The following is a 21,502-nucleotide window of genomic DNA, read 5'->3' as shown; positions in this document are numbered from 1 at the left end:
AATACCAAGCAAGGCTGAAAAGAGAAATTAACTTAATTCATGCTACGGATGGGTAATATCTGTGTCTTAATTTCTGCTCTTAATTATTTAATCTGACACTTCAGTGATTTGTGTCAATAAATTCATGAGTTAGCCCTAATAACTGTATTTTCTGTCCAATATGAAACATGAATTTGGTCTTATATACGAGTGAACTGGCAGTGGTCTGTAGAGCTAATTAGATAAATGTATCAGAGTACAGCTAATGAACCACATGTCTTACAGGTTAGTAATGATCAAGCACTGTACACGTTCATTTTTTGTCACCTGGCTCGCCAGACCCATTTGCTCTAGCCGACATATCTCACTAGTATATATCACTAGTACATATCGCTGCCAGCAAAGTTTTTTTTATTTCTTGAATGGTATTTTAGTTCAGCCAGGTAAGTTCTCAGCAAATTTTCAATTAACTTCATCTACTGCAAAGTTAGACATGGACTAAAAAGAGAGTGCGCATATGCAAAATAAGTTCAAAGAAGTTTGTTTTATTTTATAAACATGCATTTAAAAGCATTAATTCATTTTCACGTAATAGAAAACAAACCCAAACCATAACATGTATATTCTTGAAACATGCTTTTGATTTAGTTATTCATTTCTGGCAGATTCCACTTTCCCAGGCTCAAATGTGATTTAAATACGTATTTTCACTCTGTACCTTCCGGAATGACAAAATAAAGGTCTTTCATAATACGTGAGAAATTAAGCGCTCTTAATTAGACCTGCAGACTTGTCCGTTCTCTCTGCTTTTGCTGCACAATACTCTCAGCACAGCCAGCTGTGCAAATCTTTAATTAATCTTTGCAGTGGATTAGGTTTATTAAGGCTTTCTTGGATCTGAAGTGTCCAACAAAGGATTTCTCAGGACTTCCACAAGCACACAGTATCAGAAAGAGGCTAGAAAGAACTGTTCATGTCAAACTGAGAGCTGCTCATCTTTCCTGTCTATTTATCAATAATTTAGGGGTTCCCCTGAAATTTGGAAGTACAGCACTGTTTGTCAGATTAATTAACAAATTAAACTTGTTTGTGAACTGTTCACAGACCCTTTGCATAATCATTCTTATGCATAATCATTTTATCAAGTAGTGCAAAATCAAAACATTCCAGTCATTTACATGGACTTTTTTGTTAGTAGTGTAATGCGGAGGGAAAATGGAAATAAAAACAAAATGCACTGTCTGCATTGTAAACTGAGCTTTTTGTATAAGAGTAATGTTTACGGTATCACCTACATTTATCACCTGCACATATCATTTCATTACAACCATTAGCTAGCTAAACAAATTGGGTTGAGTTTCATAACTCAAAAAATGGCAGACACACATTTCACACTTGCTAAATAAACACACGCGTGCGCGCGCACACACTTAAATAATTATTTATAATCTTGCAGACCTATAATTAGATATAGAAATATTTTGATGAAGCACAAGATTTCGGAATTGAATCTACAAACAATAAATTGCTATTTAAATAAAAAGCGTTGACAGACACAAATAAGTGACAGCCATGAAAGTGACTACATCTTTGAAAAATATTGTATTAAGCACTGCAACATTTTTTTCTTGATCAGTTTGAAACAGAACTATAGGTTTGTTTTAACATCTCATCAAAGCTGTTATGTTGATGCGTTGCCAGCCAGGCCACGGAATAAATGGCTGTGTTTGAGGTGGGGGCTGAGAACAGGGATTTGCCGGATTAAAAGTTCTCTAAATGAACACAAAACACTGAATGGGACGGGAAGGCCACAGAGAGCTCTTAACAAATGTCATCATACTTTGAGCAGCTGTCAGTTATAAAATACCGCAAGGGCTTGCTCTCAACCCAGCGGAACACTGCTGACAGCTTTTAACAATGGCAGTCAACTTTCCCAAGGTCATTTAGTATTTACATCTTTATATGAACCTAATAAGGGAGCTCCATTCTCCAACCGCCACAAACACAGAGCGCAGCACACAGCCGAGGACCGGAGAGCACAAGCTCTTGACAATGGCTGCAGCCACCAAAGTGGATGTTATCAGAGTAAGGAATGGAAGAGTCAGATCCATAGACATTATGCAATCCCATGCTGACAGGGCCAAGAGCCACTGCCAAGGCACTGAATGAGGCACAAATCCTCAACAAAGAACATTTACAGCCAAGCATAAAACATACAACAATTGAGATAACTTCTGCCTGGGCTCTTGCTTTTTGGGGATGTGTACAGACACAAGGGGGATTAGCGCAGAATAACAGCACTTCAGAGCTGAGTTTCCTCTCATGCAACTCTAGGGCTTCTGGACAAAAGCTTATGAATTTTTTTTTTTTATACGCTTGTAGCAAAGACTGTGGTGTTAAATTTAGAAATGTACAGTATGGCTACTTTTGCCTGTGACATCACAACTGAAAATGTTTAATGTGCTACATTCTTAATTTGCTGACAAGTTCAAGAAATAGAATTGGGGAAAAAAACATGTGCTTGTGAAGTGCCACTCAATATGTCAGTGCTATGATCTCTGAGTTATTCTCATAAAATTCATTTCAAACAGCCTTGTGTGTGTACTTTTTATGCAGCTGTCAATAGATGACAGAAGGTAGGCTTCATTGTACAAGACATTGGGGGCATTAGCACTTTGATGGCAAGCCATGTTGAGTTGCCAGGTAGTTGCAGTTTCCAGGAATGAAAACCTGGAGAGGAGGGGAAATCAGTAGGACCTGCTTGCCTGCCTCCCATTCACCCCAGCTGTTCCCACTTAGAGTTTTATGCATTCTTGGAAATGATGGTACAAGTGAGCAACAGGGAATTATATTAAAAAGACTCAGTTGGATATGTTTGATGGTGAAGGACATCTGTTCAGGGCAAATATCCTGAAGCTAACAGCTTCATGCCCATCGCTGGCAAATAAACCACATTTTACACTATGGGGTATATTCATAAAATATACACTATTACATTACACTTTTGCTATCTCGCTTTAAAATATAATTTTAAATAGCATGCCCTTCTCCTTATTAGTGAGTAATTCATTTTAAAAAAATGTACATCCACACTTAAGACAGGCAAGCAAGCAGCTTGCACAGTAACTTGTTTCCAGATGTAAATATGAACTAATTTTCAATTTCAATGAAAAGTGCTAATTCTAAATATCAGTTTTTATATGGCATAATTCTCAGGTCTCCAAATGAAAATAAGATTAAACAATTTTAGAAGGAATTGAACAGTATACACAGACAACTTCTGCAGGCATAACATCACTGTACAAGCTGCTTTCTAGTTACTTGATTTAGACTTGATTTGATTAACACAAACTGTTAACCTCTGTAATCAGTGCGTTATTCGACTCAGCTTTTCAGCTGCTAATTAGGTACATTCGGAGCGACGCTAGCGTCGCTCCCTCCTAGTTTATGAGCCAGCTCCCCATTCCAGTCTGTGCTCTCCCCCTCAGAAGGCGCTTCCAGCGACGTGGCCCCCCTCGACAACGGAACCCCTCTAACCTCTGCTACCCCCCGCTGACCCCCTGTGAGAACTTCACGGTCACAGGGGGACTATGGAACTGCCAGTCTTCTACGCGCAAGGCAGACTTCATTTCCGCCTATGCCTCCCTCCAATCCCTGCAGTTCCTTGCCCTCACAGAGACCTGGATCACACCAGAAAACTCTGCCACTCCTGCTGCCCTCTCATCCTCCTACTCCTTCTCCCACACCCCCCGGCGATCTGGCCGTGGTGGTGGTACTGGTCTACTGATCTCCCCCACCTGGAAATTCTCTGTTCTCCCCCTCCCTGACCTGTCCATATCCACTTTTGAATTCCATCCTGTCTCTATCACCTACCCTGCTAACCTTTATATTGTTGTTATTTATCGCCCCCCGGGGCCCCTGGGAAGCTTCCTGGATGAGCTAGACACCCTGCTCAGCTCCTTCCCTGAGGACGGCACCCCGCTGATCCTCCTTGGAGATTTTAACATCCACCTAGAAGCCTCCCAGTCTGCTGCCTTCCTACCACTACTTCACTCCTTTGACCTCTCCCTACAACACTCTCCTCCAACCCACAAGGCAGGCAACCTCCTAGACCTGATCTTCCTGAGGACCTGCTCCAGCTCCAATCTTACGGTTACCCCCCTGCATACGTCTGACCATCATTTCATCTCCTTCTCCCTCCCCCTCTCTCCACACCCTCCCTCTCCCCCTCCCATCCCCACTGTCACTGTCCGCCGTAACCTCCGCTCCCTATCACCCTCTTCTCTTGCTCACAGAGTGACTGCTTCCCTCCCCACTCTTCAATCATTTTCCAAGCTCCCCACTAACTCTGCATCCTCCACCCTGACGTCATCTCTCTCCTCAGCACTCGACTCCCTATGCCCCTTCGTCCCTAGGCCAGCATGTTCATCCCCTCCCAGTCCATGGATGTCTGACATCCTGCGCACCTCCAGGGCCACCCTCCGCGCTGCTGAGAGGAAGTGGGCCAAATCCAGGGACCCATCTGACCTCTCAGCCTATCAGTCTCTCCTGAAAGAGTTCTCTTCTTCTGTCACTGCCGCTAAGGCAAAATTCTACCAAACCAAAATTCATAACTCAATTTCTAACCCTCGTCAACTTTTCTCTATTTTCTCTTCTCTCCTCAGCGTGCCACCTCCTCCACCCCAGTCTTCCTTCACTGCAGATGACTTTGCAGCATTCTTTGACGAAAAGATTGCAGACATCCGCAGCTCCTTTGCCCCCTCTGCGTCCTCCGCCCCCTCTGCGTCCTCCGCCCCCTCTGCGTCCTCCGCCCCCTGTTTCTCCACATTTTCTCTCCTCTCAGACACTGAAGTCTCCCAGCTTCTGCTCACCCACCGCCCTACCACCTGCACCCTCGACCCTATCCCCTCATCTCTCCTTCAAACAATCACACCAGACATCCTCCCTTTTGTCGCCTCCCTCGTGAACTCATCCCTATCTTCTGGATGTTTCCCCTCATCCTTCAAGAAGGCCCACATCACCCCGCTGCTGAAGAAACCCACACTAGATCCTTCAGTCATTCAGAACTACCGCCCGGTATCTCTCCTCCCTTTCCTATCCAAAACACTCGAACGTGCTGCATCTAACCAGCTCTCTGCTTTCTTCTCTGAGAACAACCTGCTTGATCCCCACCAGTCTGGCTTCAGGCCTGGCCACTCGACTGAGACTGCACTCCTCTCGGTCAGTGAGTCACTCCATGCCGCACGAGCAGCCTCCCTCTCCTCTGTCCTGATTCTTTTAGACCTCTCCGCTGCATTTGACACTGTGGACCACTCTACCCTCCTGTCCTCCCTGGCAGCATCAGGGATCCGCGGCACAGTCCTTGACTGGATTGAGTCCTACCTCTCTGACCGCTCCTTCCAGGTTGCCTGGGCGGGTAAGGTATCACCACCCCGTCCCCTCACCACTGGAGTTCCCCAGGGCTCAGTCCTTGGTCCCCTTCTCTTCTCCATGTACACCAGATCCCTTGGCCCTGTAATATCTGCCCATGGCTTGTCCTATCATTCCTATGCCGACGACACGCAACTCTTTCTCTCCTTCTCCCCATCGGACACACAGGTCCCCGCCCGCATCTCCGCTTGCCTGAGGGACATACAGAGCTGGATGGACAATCACCACCTGAAGCTCAACCCGGGAAAGACGGAGCTAATCTTTATTCCTGCTCTATCCTCTCCCCTCCTCGACTTTTCCATTTCCTTAGGGGACACCGTAGTGACATCATCACCCTGCGCCAAGAATCTCGGAGTGATGATGGACAACAGGCTGTCCCTCTCCAACAACATTGCAGCAGTAACCCGGGCATGCAGATTTTTCCTATACAATATCCGCAGAATCCGCCCCTTTCTCACCACCTACTCAACCCAGCTCCTGGTCCAAGCAATGGTTCTATCCCGCCTGGACTACTGCAACTCTCTTCTGGCTGGACTACCGGCATCTGCCACCAGACCCCTGCAGCTCATCCAGAATGCTGCGGCTCGTCTGGTCTTCAACCTCCCCAGACACTCCCACGTAACTCCCCTGCTCACTACCCTCCACTGGCTGCCTGTTATAGCTCGCATCAAATTCAAAACATTGGTTCTAGCATACCAGGCAGTCAAGGGATCAGCCCCAGCATACCTTCACAAGATTTTCAAACCCTACATGCCAGCCAGATCCCTCCGTTCTGCTACCTCAGGACGCCTAGCACCTCCCCCTCTTCGCACCTGCACTTCCAGAACACGTCTCCTGTCTGTTCTGGCCCCACGATGGTGGAATGACCTCCCTGTGGAGGTCAGAACAGCTGAGACTGTGACCCATTTCAAACGACGACTGAAGACCCACCTCTTCAGGCTGCACCTCTCCCCATCCCTCCCTTCCCCCCCTGTAAATGACTAAACTTAGGGGTGTAACTAGGCAGCTGTTTAATAGGTGACTTAGTTGATGCGCCAGTCTTAACGACTACTTGTATTTTTATTTATTTTTATTTTTCCATAGATTGCGTTGTTGCCGTTCTCGTTGTTAGTGTTAATCAGTTTAACCACCAGGGTCCAAGTTGAACTATGCGGTTGTTCCCTGTACTTGGACCGGTACTTCTCTCTAGGGGTTTCGTCATACTTGTTCCTGGTTATGGTTATACACTTTGTTGTAAGTCGCTCTGGATAAGAGCGTCTGCCAAATGCCTGTAATGTAATGTAATGTAATGTAGACCACAAACACCCCAAATGCCGCGATACCAGCCATTGTAAATGCAGTAGGTTGTCAGAAACTCCTCTAAATATCTAAAATAACATTCTTCGCATAAAAAAGCTGTTTGGTCTAGGCTGCTGGGTAACTCATTCACTTAAGGCACCACACTGTGGTACATAGATGAGCACCAGCTCTAAAACAGTTGGATAGCTACACTTCAGATGTTTCAATAACAGTAATACATTTGGTACCATTCCGGTGACATAGCCAAACAATATTTTTAGTTAGTAAGCTAGTATCTCTAGATATTTTTTTAAATATAGCATCTAGACCAGTTTCTCAAATCACAGTCCTCAAGGGCAGGGAACTTTTGGTATTCCACCTTCCCTTTACCTGGGAGTCAGGTGTGAAGACAGTCTTGCTGATTAGTAGCACCAATTCTCCAGTTAATTACCCGGGAGAAAGGAAAACCAGGGCTGGATTTGGATTTAAAGGCCAGATTTGAGTATCCGTGGTCTAGATCAGCACTAGTCCTGCGGAACAGTGTCTGCAGGTATTTGCCCCAGCCATGCACTACACCACCTGATTTCACTAATTGTTTTACCTGCTTGGTCCAGGAAGTAAGCTCATTAGTGAAATCAGGTGTAGTGGATGGGAGACAAGCATTGGTTAAGCAGTGGTTTCTGCCATGCTACTCTTCCATGAATCCCATTTTGTCCAGCCTCTTTATTATTGTAGTCATGAACACTGACTTTAGCTGAGACTACAAAGGCCTGCAGTTCTCTGAATGTTCTTCTGGAATCATTTGTGACTTTCTGGATGAGTTGTCGCAACGTCCTTGGAGACATTTTGGCTGGCCCCCACTTCTAGTAAGATTTATCACAGTTCCAAGTGTTCTCCATTTGGAGATAATGGCTCTCACTGTGGTTCCGTGGAGTCCGAGAGCCTTAGAAATGGCTTTGTAATCCTTTCCAGACTGATATATTTCACCAAATTGTTTCTCAGCTTGTATGGAATTTTCTTTGATCATTGCATGATGTGCTTGTGGTGACTGTCACTCTGATGGTAAGGCTCAATATGAGTGAGGTCTAGATTCAACAGAGCTGACTGCAATCAAGCCTGGTTGTGTTCAATCAGCTGAATTTCATTATTAATTCAATTTCATTAATTAGTTGAGTGACTAAGGGGGAATTACTTTTTCACATGGGTGATAGTGTTTTGTTAACTTTTTCATTAAATAAATGTAATAACTCTTTAAAAATGTATTTTGTGTTTAAGAATGATAAGAATGTTTGATTTTTTTTTTTTTAATTAATGTGTTTTTTTCCCTCTTTGTGTAATAATGCATTTCGTCTAAAAATCTGAATTCATTCAGTGTGACAAACATGCAGTAATCGAGGAAATCAGGAATGGGGCAAATACTTTGTCACAGCACGATATTTACTGTCTTGCCTTCAATTTTATAGAGGAAGAGTATTGCATCCTCCTCTAGATAAGCACTCCTCACAAACATAAACATAGGCTACGCCAGAGGAGGCAACTATTTATATTTGATTCATAGGAAAAGAACAGCTTACCCTAACCTAACCCGAGCCCAAAACATAGATTCAAAAATTGTCTCAACTTTACTTCATTACTGAACGTTCTGTTTTCTGTGTCCTCTCCTTACATTTCACTCTCCATCTCATCTCATATTGCTTCTGTTTTTTCTTCTTGCAATCCTCTCTGAAGATACAAATTTCTGTAATTGTATTACTTCTGCAGGAGGGCAAGAGAGGAATCATAGGTGGGGTGTTCGGGGGCTCCAGTGAGACATCTTTTAGCCAACGCTTGTGTTTCAAAGTGGACTGAAGTGCTGTGGGACAAAGGAGTCTAGTTACCAAAAGTCAAGGTGGTACATGGGCGTCAATGTCACAGCCTGAAACTCCATCGCAGCCCAGCCTCTACACGCTCCTAGCAGGCAAACTAAAGTTGTCCTTCAGATGGATTAATAGTTTGGTGCACTAACTCAAATTGAGCCTGTGCAGTACCATATACATACAGGCACACGCAAGCAAGAATTTGTATTTGATGCTCCTAGATTCAAGCTGTACTGGTGAATGTACCATTAAGATGCCCTTTGAGGAACTGAATAATCTCTAACTTTATTCACTGTGCACCCAAATTCTCCCCTTGTCGTGTGTCTGATCCGTGCCCTGGGTGAGTGGTCACTGCCTGTTGCCATTGTGAATGGGTGATTAACAGAACATCTACATGTTATATGATGTGTACTTGAGGGTGGGTTTTGAATGGGTGATCAACACAGTCTAGTATCTTATGATGTGCAGTTGAGGATGGGTTGCGAATGGATGATTAACAGAGTCGAATGTCGTCTGATGTGTACCTGAGGGTGGGTTGTGAATGGGTGATTAACAGAGTCAAGTGTTGTTTGATGTGTAGTTGAGGATGGGTTGTGAATGGGTGATTAACAGAGTTGAGTGTCACAGGATGTGTAGTTGAGAATGGGTTGTGAATGGGTGATTAACAGAGTTGAGTGTCACAGGATGTGTAGTTGAGAATGGGTTGTGAATGGGTGATTAACAGAGTCGAATGTCGTCTGATGTGTACCTGAGGGTGGGTTGTGAATGGGTGATTAACAGAGTCAAGTGTTGTTTGATGTGTAGTTGAGGATGGGTTGTGAATGGGTGATTAACAGAGTTGAGTGTCACAGGATGTGTAGTTGAGAATGGGTTGTGAATGGGTGATTAACAGAGTTGAGTGTCACAGGATGTGTAGTTGAGGATGGGTTGTGAATGGGTGATTAACAGAGTCAAGTGTTCTGATGTGTAGGTGAGGATGGGTTGTGAATGGGTGATTAACAGAGTCAAGTGTTGTCTGATGTGTAGGTGATGATGGGGTGTGAATGGGTGATTAACAGAGTCAAGTGTTGTCTGATGTGTAGTTGAGGATGGGTTGTGAATGGGTGATTAACAGAGTCAAGTGTTGTCTGATGTAAAGGTGAGGATGGGTTGTGAATGGGTGATTAACAGAGTCAAGTGTTGTCTGATGTAAAGGTGGGGATGGGTTGTGAATGGGTGATTAACAGAGTCAAGTGTTGTCTGATGTAAAGGTGAGGATGGGTTGTGAATGGGTGATTAACAGAGTCAAGTGTTGTCTGATGTAAAGGTGGGGATGGGTTGTGAATGGGTGATTAACAGAGTCAAGTGTTGTCTGATGTAAAGGTGAGGATGGGTTGTGAATGGGTGATTAACAGAGTCAAGTGTTGTCTGATGTAAAGGTGAGGATGGGTTGTGAATGGGTGATTAACAGAGTCAAGTGTTGTCTGATGTAAAGGTGAGGATGGGTTGTGAATGGGTGATTAACAGAGTCGAAAAACAGCCTCCTCTCGGTTCCCTTTCATTCAGGGCCAGGAAAGGAGATATTTCAGATTTCAGCTGACTGGTTTAGTCGCTTGGTTTCAGGTTGATAATTGAATTTGTGGAGCCCAGACAATCCAAATTCAGACAATAAACCTCTCTTTACAGGCTACAGAACAGCACATTTACATTCTATTTGCTTTTTAATGGACAGTGCACTCTTTGGGCTTTCCCTGTTTTTGGCTGAAGCTGCAGCTTTTGGTCAGACTGTTAATAATTCTTTAGTGCCGTTTTGGCTTTCACCACACTGTTTAATAAATTGTTTCCCCACTTATTCACGTGTTTGAACTGCATTTTGTGATAAGTCTGCAGGTCCTAAAGACCAGTTTTCTAATGTAACAAGAGAAGAACAAGCCCAAATAACTTTGTTGAACCTCATTATCCTAAATGTAGCAATGCTGGCCGTGACATCTGTGCCTACTAAATGTAAAGTGAAGTTATATCACTTTATAATTTTGGGACTGTATCATAAAAATATATATAAATGAGTTGCAAAATTTGACTTTTTTCATCTGAACACATTGAGCTAATCTCTTTATTTAGACCACAACATTTCTGAAAGGATTATCACTTTGCCTATGAAAAATATTCTTCTCTGTTTGCAAAACTAAACACTTTATGCAATACAATGCAGGATGTAGAATATTAATGGTCAGGATTATTTTAATCAGAATGTTACATCCTAAAAAATCTTTTTAATTTCTCTCCTGCAGCCAGACACATGTATTTATTTGAAGTTAGGTTGCCTCACTGTATGCTAATCTTCAGCCAACCAGATGTTATCCTGGAATAGCATTAGTAACAGGAATAAAACTAAAGAGCTGTTAGACACAGCTGTGCAGGGAAGAATCTGGCATCAGAGAACAACAAATGTACTGATGCAACACCATTTTCAGAAGGCAACAGGTTTGCATCATATGTTAGTGTATAAATGTTTACTTTAAATCAGGGAACTCAAATCCTGGAGGGCTGCTGTTTGCTAGTTTTTGATGCAGTCTTGCATTTAAGTGCTTACTTTAAGTCTCTGTTTGTCTAACGAATCTGCACACCTTGTTTCCATGGCTTAAACTGTCTGCTGATTGAAATTGAAATTGAAATACTGCATGTCAGTAATAAGGTTTCCTTCAGTATGTTTTCACATGCATGTACGCTCAAGCATCTGAATCATTATTCACAAGGCTTAAATAAAACAAACTGCGTATTCCATGAGATATTCATTTTACTGGCAAAACAGTCAACATGCAAATATTGGATATTACTCATTAGTGGAAATGATGTGCTATTAGTTGTTACTACACTAGCCTGCACCTATGTATACATTTTCATATAAAATCGCATGGTAGAAAGAATAGACAGATGAATGTGGAGTGCCCCTTTCATATAGCCAAATCAATATCACAACAAAAAACAAAAACTGTAATATCTGGAGAAACCGCTGTGGAGAGCCGTTTGATTTTTGATGTTTTGATGAACATCTTTGTGTGGGCAGAAGCAGAGTGGTGATCCAACAGGCACAGCATGTGTTTGCTTTCAGGTCCCACCTTTCATCTGTCCTTGCAGGCCAGCAAGACGGCATTTGAAGCCTTAAATAAATGAAGCTGACCTCCAGACACTGCACTGTAAAATGAATCAACACTGGCAGTATGGATTGCCTTGATGTTGACCTTCCTGAGGATGAATACGAAATAAAAGACCATATGACAAGAGGCTGCAGGGAAGCTCTGTATCTTCGACTCCAGTGGGATCTCCTGTCCGACAAAAAACTGACCAAAAGTCAGATCAGCATCATTCAGGGAATATGACTATGTGTGGCAATGTGCTGATGTAGACGAGCCAGACCTGCGGGGAAACGTCACGCAGAGCTTTTAACGCAGCTGCTATCTGGGCCATCCAATTGTTGTGCTCGATTCATTTTCTGGCTTTTCGTCCTTCAGGGAGGGCAGCTCCCACATGATTAAGTGCCCAATTAGGTTTCCCGCTAAACTTTTTTAGACTACAGTACAGAAGATCTTGAGAGGCTGTTCACAGGGGAATCTTGTTGCTGTTCCACAGAGTTCTAGAAAAACGTTTGCTCTACAACAGTTGTTCTTATAAGCTGTGATGATCATTCCAGTGGACTTTATTCCTGATTTCTTCAATGTGTGTAGCTAATAAAAAAGAGCAGGGCAAGCTAGTTCTATATCAGTGAATGTTTGTATGAAAGTATTGAACGCAAAAGAGGTCAGAATCAGAACACAGCAATCAGGTTAATTCGACTACGATGATGGCTTTTAAAATCTAACATGGATCAACAAACAAAAACCGTGTATGTGAATATTATTTATTCATGTCATGTTTTCATTATTCATCATTCATTATTTTATTTATTCTCTTAATCTTTTGGCAGAGTAACATCACACTAAAAAAATGGTTTGAGTCATTTTTGGGGAAATTTAACTTGCTAAATATTAATTAAATGTACTTAAACTTTAAATTCACAGTCAATGATTAAAATGTACATAATTATAGTCTGTTTTAAATTAATATTTACTATGTTGTATGTAGTAAGCAATATTTAATGAAACTATATAAAGCCAACTTAATTTTCGTAATTACAAAAACCTTTGAAAAACACGCAATATAAGCCTTCATTAAGTGCAGCGCAAGGGGAGTCATATCCACACACAGCAATCTCCTCCATGGTGCTAATTTACACTCAGCTGAACAACGACCTACATGAAGCCTATTGTTGAACACAATGTACTACTGTAACACTTAAACTGTTAGTAAGCGTAATACAACATTTATTTTGCAATTTCCTTCTCACTCTAGCTGCACTGCACTGCACAGAACCCAGGGAAGGGAGGCAGTGTTACCTCTGGAATAGCAGTGTGTGGTAAGAACTTGCAAAAATACTGTAAATATTACCAGTATTTTGGATCAAATTTGCTTTAAATAAACATCAAATAAAGAGTGACATATTTAAGTAAAAGCAGGGAAATAAGATTTTCTTGTTGAATTTACAAAAATGGTCTTGATTAGATTTACAAAGAATCTAACCAAGAATAATTTTTTTTTTCAGTACACCAAAAGGTCCCTTTCTATGCCAAGCTTTTAAGCTATCAAATGAGAACAAGCTTCCCTCTAGTAATTCAGTATTCCCCTTGGCTGAGCTTATTTGAAATAACATAACATTCAAAACTCTGTGCCACACCACAGATCTGTCTGAACTCTTAGTGCGGAGAAATGTTATCACCATCTGTCTCATTCTGCCCCTAACAATAGATTTCATTGGCTAGGTCTGATAAGTACAGTTAACATCAGTGTTTCATAACTTATAGATAAAAAAAGAAAGAAGCACCCCTTCAACAGTAGCATGCACGCATCTATTGACTTTACAGTCAGTGCAAAAGCTAGTCTTCTGTTAGCCAGGCACGTTGCCTCAAAGGCACCTCCACATACTGTATGTAAGGCACGAGGCACAAGGCACAAGCTGGATTTTTTGGTTTGGTTTTGCTAAACATAAAGCCAGTAAATGTTTGCTTATTGTAATTCAAAGGTTCCTCTATTTTATATTAGAACTGCCTGCAGAACATCCTTCATTTTCCCTTCTGTGATTTTCAGATGGCATTTTATACTTCAAAAAATATAAAAAATCAATGTCAACAAATCACTGTGATTGTTCAATACAACACTTCTTGTACACAAACTCCATACATTTGAAAACACAATGGAAGCAGAAAGATATTGTAAATAGGGAAATTATTCCTACTTACTGACATATTCCTTTCAGTCTTAAGACTAAAGCAGTTGATTGATGCCAGATGCTTTGTCTCATAAAATTGGACTATTGACAAAAATGAAAAAAAAAATATTGAAACAATGTAAGTTGTAGCAGCAGATATTCCCTGAAAGGAAAACCTACACTGCATCACAAACAGAAGACGAACAGCCTGAAGACGATAATAGAAGCAATTCAATAGAACAGAGCAGCTGAACTAAGATAGATTAATGCACAAAACAAGCATATTATTCAAGTATCATTGAAATGATTTGTTCTTTATTAAACAAACAAGGATCCTGCTTTTGTGATGATTAACACAATGTAATGATGAAAAATTAAATATCAAAACTGTTCCATCTTTATTGATCATATAATTGAGCAATCTTCAAAAGAAACTAACGCCAAATGTATTTTATTTGTGCATGAATAGTTGATGAACAGGAAAGAATGTATGGGATCCAGAGTAGAATAGGGCTTCTGTATCAATCAGGGGTTGAATTGCACTATCCAAATATTTTTAGGTTTTCAAGCTGATGTAGGATCTCAATGGCACTCTGCAACAGGGAAACTGTGGAATATGATTATAATAGGAGTGAGATGTCTTTCATAATTCAGCCCACACTAAGGTGATGTCCTCTTGAGATGAGACAATTCAATTTTCTCCCCTATAGGGGGCATGCATTTCTGGTCTTAATAGTAAGATCCATGTTACTCTGTGGTGAAACCTACACTACAAGGAACATTTAATAAAAATTAAAAATTAATAATATTTTTAAAAAATACATATTTCCTATTTTTGAATATATTTTCTTCACTGCAACATGATTTTTTTATTATCCAAAACACAACAATTTAAATACTTTAACTTTTTTTTCTGTCAGGCCTCTGGGGCAACTGTGAGTATTAGCTGGATAGAAAACTGCCCATTATCGGGAGGGTGGCTTTTAACCTTAAGAAAGGCTAAAGAGATGAGGTTTTTAATCAGGCTTTAAATATTAAGATAGTCTCTGATTCCTGCACATGATGAGGTTAGTCCTTCTATAATTTAAGGGGCCTGAAGCCATATCCCCTGCCAACTATTTTTCCTTACAGAGCTGCCAAACTCCACCTTCACTTCCTTTTTCCCTCCAGCGTGCAGAGCATCAGACACAAACCCTGGACCAGCTTAATCGCCCCTTCAAGCCAGTCGATTGGAACACTAAAGTTGACCCTATATACAGTCTTCCATCCATCCATCCATCCATTACCTATACCTGCTTATCATGGTCAGGGTCGCGAGGGTACTGAAGCCTATCCCAGCGTGCATTGGGTGAGAGGCAGGAACACACCCTGGACAGGTCGCAAATCTATCACAGGACACACACACCATTCACTCAAACACTCATACCTATGGGCCCTGAAGAGTCTCTAATTAGCCTACCTTTATGACTCTGGATTGTGAGAGGAAACCAGAGTACCCAGAGGAAATCCACACAGACAGGACCTTCGAATCCAGGACCGTCTTGCGCTGAGGCGACAGTGCTACCCACTGCACCACTATATGCTGCCCAATATATACAATCTTAAGCAAGGGAAATATGTCTGACTAATCAACAAATATGAATTGTGAAAAAAGATACTCAAAACTATATTCATTACGGAATAATAATGGGGTTATACACACACCTCAATGTTACATTTCATACTATATAGTTATACTTTGGCTAGGGTTATGCATACATGCAGCTGAATCAACACAATCTTGTTGGATCGTGGTGGAAGGGAACATAATGTACACATGTATGCCGGCTCGTGCTGATCACGTGGCATATGGGATAGAGAGCTCTGGAACCGCAATCAAGCAGAGCAAACAGAAGGGTGTTCCTCTGCTTCTCCGAGCTGTGCCAGAACCTCCAAATTCCCATCTATTTGTTGATGGCAGACGGAGCCAAAATGAACAGATGATCCCCAACCAAGAGCAAATTATCATCTAAATCAGGTTTGTCTTCCAGTCCTGCCTGCTGATGCAAATGGCTCATGTTGTATTTACAAACCTGTCAGCTGTTTCAACACTTGATGTGTTCTGCATCCCTGAGACTGAACCAAGCATTTCATCAGGCGAGCGAGCTGTAATGTAACATTGACAGTTGACAGGTAATTTTGTCCTGTTCCCATCGACTGTGCTGTTGAACTGTGGCACTGTACAACAAAATAAATCTTTACCCTGAGTCAGAGAACTTCTTCACCCTGAATTACAATGTTATCTGTACTGTAGTGATTTCCATCTGCCTTGTGTCCTGCAAGCGTTGTATTTCTTTGATCTTATTGTGAAAAGAAAAGACCTGAAATGTTACACTACAAATGGAGCGCTGATAGGACAATGTGAATAGTGCAGATAGTCAGTGAGGATAGCCCACTCAATTAGTTTTGGCTCAGAAGCGCAGGCAGCTTGAAAAATGCCCCATTAGAACAACACCCAGCGACTCTTCTGTTGTGCTGAGTTGCAATTATGTGCCCTCATGCTCAAGAGCTCATTTTGGCATGCTGATTTTATTGATACACATGTATCTGTCTCTCTGCCTACTCCTTCTCAAAAGCTAATACCTCGCTTTTCTACAGGATTTTTAAGAGGTTGTTGATATCTTTAGTAGAGGTTGTTTAGCAGAGGTCAGGGTGTTAATTTGTGCCATTCTAGATGAACATGTAAGGGAGTAGGAGAGGATTATGGAAACAGCATCAGATTAGGATTGGCATATTCATGACATTATTTAAAGGATTCTTTCAGAAATAATTGAGATGCAGCGTACAAAATCCCCAGATGAAATTATGTGAGCTAAACAAGCTATTCAGAAAAGTTCAGATGAATGAACGCTGTTCACACATTGCAATTTTTGGCCAAAACTGTACATCCTGGATGTTTCAGTCAAGAAAGGGAAGTAGCCAATTACAATGTCTGTATTTATGTGCTTGTGCAGAGTAAAGATGATCTTCTGAGCTTTGAGTTGCAAGGCAAGCACAGAGCTGTTTCTCTGAGAAAACCAGTCCAGCCTGCACAGCTGCTGGAACAGATTGAGAATGTCTAGTCACTTTCTGCTGCGAGAAATGAGGTACTGGATAGTACCTCATGCCAGCCAACCAACCTCCATCACCAGAGGTCTTTAAAAAATGCTGCTACTACCTAAGCAACAATCATTTTCAGGGCCTCCAGGTTATTTATTTAGATTCTATTCGCAGATGGGCCACAAGAATAAAAAATAACAAGAACACTTTTCACCTGTTGAACACATTGAAGTTTGAGATATTTTGAAGTAGCGAAGAGTAAGTAAACACTTCATACTGATGTTTCATTTCGCTGATTGCAACCATACCCTTCAAACAAATAAAACTGTTCAGATGAGAATGAGTACAGAGATGGGGTGGGCTGTAGATAACTTTAAAAACATTTGTTTAGAGACAATGAAGCAATAATGGGCTTTCACATAAATATAACATTACCTTTTTCCATATGTTCAAGTAGATTTGGCCTTTTGAAAAATGCAGCAGTACTCTAAGTGGTAAATAGAGTCAAAGGTGCCATGCCTTCCTCATTCTACTGTATATCTTATAAATCTGTAATAACAAAGTGCCTAAAATCCTTCTAGAACAAAGTCCTTCTGCTCATGTGTGCTATGCTTTAAATGCTCCAGACTTTGATTCCGTGTATGCAACAGTCATATTTCTTCCAAGGCGTGAGAATAAAATTCTCTTTCCTGGGACTGCTTTTTATGTATGCATTTCCTGCACCTATTTGTCTCAGCACAACTGGGAAAATGTGAATAGCTACACTTAATCTCCACTGTTAAACCATGGCTGGGAAAACAAAGCAACTCCATCTTCAGCATAAACCAATGTGAACATAATAAGACTGCTCCCATTAAATATTTACTCCACATTACAATGGCTTCCCTAAAAAGGTTTAACAGAAGATTAATTTTATTTTCTTCATCATCTGTAATTTTTAAAGCAGCCAGAAGGCCAGCTAACCTTGCTATTTCAGTGCAGCATCTATGCTTATTTTAGATGCAATAATCAAGCATAGATTCTTGACTAAAACTTAATTCATTTATTTATTACCACCAATCTATTTCTATGCAGGACCAGACAGAAAAAAATATTTTTATGAGACAATAGCCCATAATTCATTCATGAACATGTACAAATTAAGGACATCTGCTCTTTGAATGAGCACCTCAATTAAAGGAAAGCATCTTTAAATGTTTAAACCGTTACCCCCATCCAGCTGCTAGCAATGGGGAAAGTATAAACATTATGGTATTACCAGAGATTGGTTTTACAAATTCTAATTGTGTCTCCTTGCAGCAACATGCCAACCCATCCTCTTCATGAATCTGCCCTTTGAAAAAATTACTATAAATTCTACCTCTTAATATGGACTACATATTAGACATTTATAAATTCCTCCAGAAAGCAAATGGAGAAAGCCGCCATCAGCTGCCATTGTTTATTCCCTTGTTGGCTACCTGTCAAACGTTTTTCCCCTTTACACTCCCTAATTTGGAATTGGCAACTGTACCTCTTGAATTATCCTGCCACCTGCACACGCATATGAAGCACTGCTTTATAAATGGATACACTTGCCTGTGAGCCAGCGGCTATCACACAACAGGACAGCAGGCTACACAATACGACAGGAGAGCTACTGCCACAGTAGCCGTGAGCCCCGGCTGCCCCTGTGTGCTGTCCTCCTTTCTCCTGCTCGTGCAGGTGTCAGTGTGAGGTCTACTGTTCTGTTATCTCATCTATATGGAGCCATTTTAGCCAGTTAAGCTGCAAGATTCTATTATTAATCATGCTAATCAAGGGAAAGACTGAAGACCATGATTCACTGGGGCCCATTCATCATGCAGCAGGAGCCTCCACCTGACAGCTCAGCTATAGAGCTACAGGTCTGTGAAGGACAGGACTAGAGCACAATAGCACTGCAATTAGTTACATTGAACAAATTGTCATGTTCTGGGCAATACTTTTGTTCCTATCATTCAACTGAGCTAAAAGGGAAAGAATGCAGCTAGCTAAAGTGTGAGACTGAATTAAGCAATTTAATTAAGATAAATCCCTGCGCTCAAGCTGATGGTATTCAGCTGAACTGCATCGGATAAATTCCACCTGAAAAACCCCTGACCATGATAATTCAGTTTTTAATACTGATGAACCTGACAAACTTAGCAAAAAAAGAAAGTGAGGTTTCATGCATTTCAACTATAATTTTAGTAAAGAAATATAACAAACTATTGAATAAATTAGGCTACTTGACGCTGAGCCCCAAATTCATGCCAATTCCAGCAAGGCCAAACTGTATTTCATTGGTCAGTCTCCATTTCCTCATTATCATTTCATTGCCATGCTGGCATGCTCCTTTTTCTACCCACCTCACTCCTTCTGCTGGTCCCTCTCACTCTCCTCCCTTGCATTGTTAGCGCTCCGAACCCCAGTGAGAGCAGGTAGCTAAAAACAGCTCCTGACGCTGTAGTTTGTGCCGGGGCTCTGAGACAGTCTGTCTGGCCCATTAATGGTGCTGAAATAAAATTAGAACAAAGCTGATGCACCTCAACAAATACCAAACTCTTGAGGCCATGAGTATAGGAATGAATATTGCTTGGAATAGGATGTACATGATGAAACAACATACTGGGAAGATTTAACCTGAGTAGGAAACTAAAGCATCTGTTCCAATTATCTATAAAGTCTTCATACATTCTGTGGATTCTCAGCTCCTGCTTCATTTCAAATATAGCGTAAGCAAATAAGAATAGCAGTGCAATGGGGGCAGATTCAAACCAATCAATCCAAGGCCACTCCACACAATAAAAGGTACTATCAGTCCACTGCCATCATATCAAATGCACTTTTGCAAGTCACTTTGGCTAAACGTGTCTGTTAAATGACTAAATTATAAATTGTAAAGGCCAATGGCCCTCAGTTAAGTTAATGGATGCTAGTTTTATTGCTTTATCAGGTGTGAGTCACATTCTGTGGTAGACATTTGTGTGCTAACTAATGTTTCGGAATTCCACAACAATAGCACCAGCATAAACGTTTTGAAACCGTGCAAATTAGACGTTCCTAACAGTTATGATGGGAAGCCTTTTAGTCTGCTATTCAATTCTGATTTCACCTCAGGAAACCATCTTTCAGAAGTAAAATAATGTGTCCCATCTTCAAAAGAAGAATGGATTTTGTATAGAAAGATGTATTTTTTATAGGAAATTCTGGGACCTCATCGTTCATTGGAAACACCCAGTCATCACCATAATAAGGGAGAGTTGTTGCTGCAAGCAGAACAGTGATTTGAGTTGTCAAATGTTAATATGAAGCAGTTAAAATTAAGATTATTCTGTTTGAAGGCTGCTGGATAGAAAGAATCAATTTTAACAGAAGTAATCATGCTTGCATTGGTTGCAAAATCGGCATGCACATCTGTGTTGCGTGATATTTTCCTGTTCACAGATCATTGGGATATTTGGGCTGATCTTTGCCTCTGTCAATCAAGAGAACAATAATTTAGAGGTGTCAAGCATCAGAGTTTAAATTGGCCTTCAAAGTATTATTTTAATCTATTAAATTCAACTGACCAAAATAACTCTGGATAGAGATAAAGCAAAACCGGAAGTAAAGGGGCAGTTTACCCAAAAATGAAATAAAGTTGTTTCCACTTGCCTGGAGTTATAGTTTCGTTGAGATATGACATTTGAAACAATGCTTTAAAAATGTTAACACCGTGCCCCAGAATACTGACATGCTTCAGCTGAGTCGTTGTGCGGATACACAGTTGGCATACTTAAGTAGAAAGTCGTTTTTGATGAAACCATGCACAACAAGGTCTGGGGATGTTTTTGAGTAACTGCGTTAATATATAATTGGAAAGTGGCACTGCTGTTCAGTTCTTGGAGAGTGTAACGGAGCGAACTCTCAATTCCGGCTAGGACACAATTTTTTTTTTTTTTTTTTTTAACGAACAGGTTTTTAGCCGTGTATCTGCTCATGTTTGCGGCTGTTTGGTGCAAGTACGCTGATTTCATAAATGTAGTGCGCATCATTTATGTTTGCCGGTTTGTCTACTCAAACACATTCCCTACTTCACATCTGTTCATCACCATAATGTACTGCAACTTAAGTAACTTAAACATACACGCATCTAGTGTCAAACATTAAATGGATTTATTTTAGCAAACCATGTTCGATCAACGCAATGTTAAGAGTTGTTACTAACCGCAGTTTGTGCCGTTTGCTCCACGTTCAAACAGGAATGACGTAAGCCGAATGCCACGATTCTGTGCAATTTTATTGGAAGCGCTGGACAAGAAGAATTGGCTATTTTAGACGGGGGAGACCGTAATGTGTATTCGATAATATTTTCCGTTACCTAATTAGATTGGTGATTATTGGATATAGAGTAGCGACTGATAATATATGTATAATGATTTCTATATGTAAAAATACACTGTCATTTTTTCTTCTTCTGTGAGATAATTGAATATTGTATGCAAATGGTTTAGTCTGGCTATGTATGTAACCAGGTCAGTTTCTGTCAGTAGTGTGGCTATCAGTAAATGGGTGTACTTGTGCAAGTATAATTGATGTGCTAAACTTGTGACACTCC

General features: G+C 41.1%; 1 long non-coding RNA gene across 1 annotated transcript in view; it reads right to left on the bottom strand.

Moving 5' to 3' along the window:
- The window catches only part of LOC118221186, a 95,700-nt gene extending 74,546 nt beyond the window's left edge, over nt 1–21,154 (bottom strand). The window contains exons 1-2 of the long non-coding RNA XR_004764068.1: nt 21,113–21,154; nt 19,272–19,417 (exon numbers count right to left, since the gene is read on the bottom strand). This is a non-coding gene — a long non-coding RNA (uncharacterized LOC118221186). The remainder of the gene's footprint in view (nt 1–19,271; nt 19,418–21,112) is intronic.
- Nucleotides 21,155–21,502: the final 348 nt, after the last annotated feature.

This window comes from Anguilla anguilla, chromosome 2 (assembly GCF_013347855.1).
Source record: "Anguilla anguilla isolate fAngAng1 chromosome 2, fAngAng1.pri, whole genome shotgun sequence".
NCBI lineage: Eukaryota > Metazoa > Chordata > Actinopteri > Anguilliformes > Anguillidae > Anguilla > Anguilla anguilla.
Note: the sequence above shows the minus strand (reverse complement) of the source record. Positions and strands in the feature narration are given on the sequence as shown.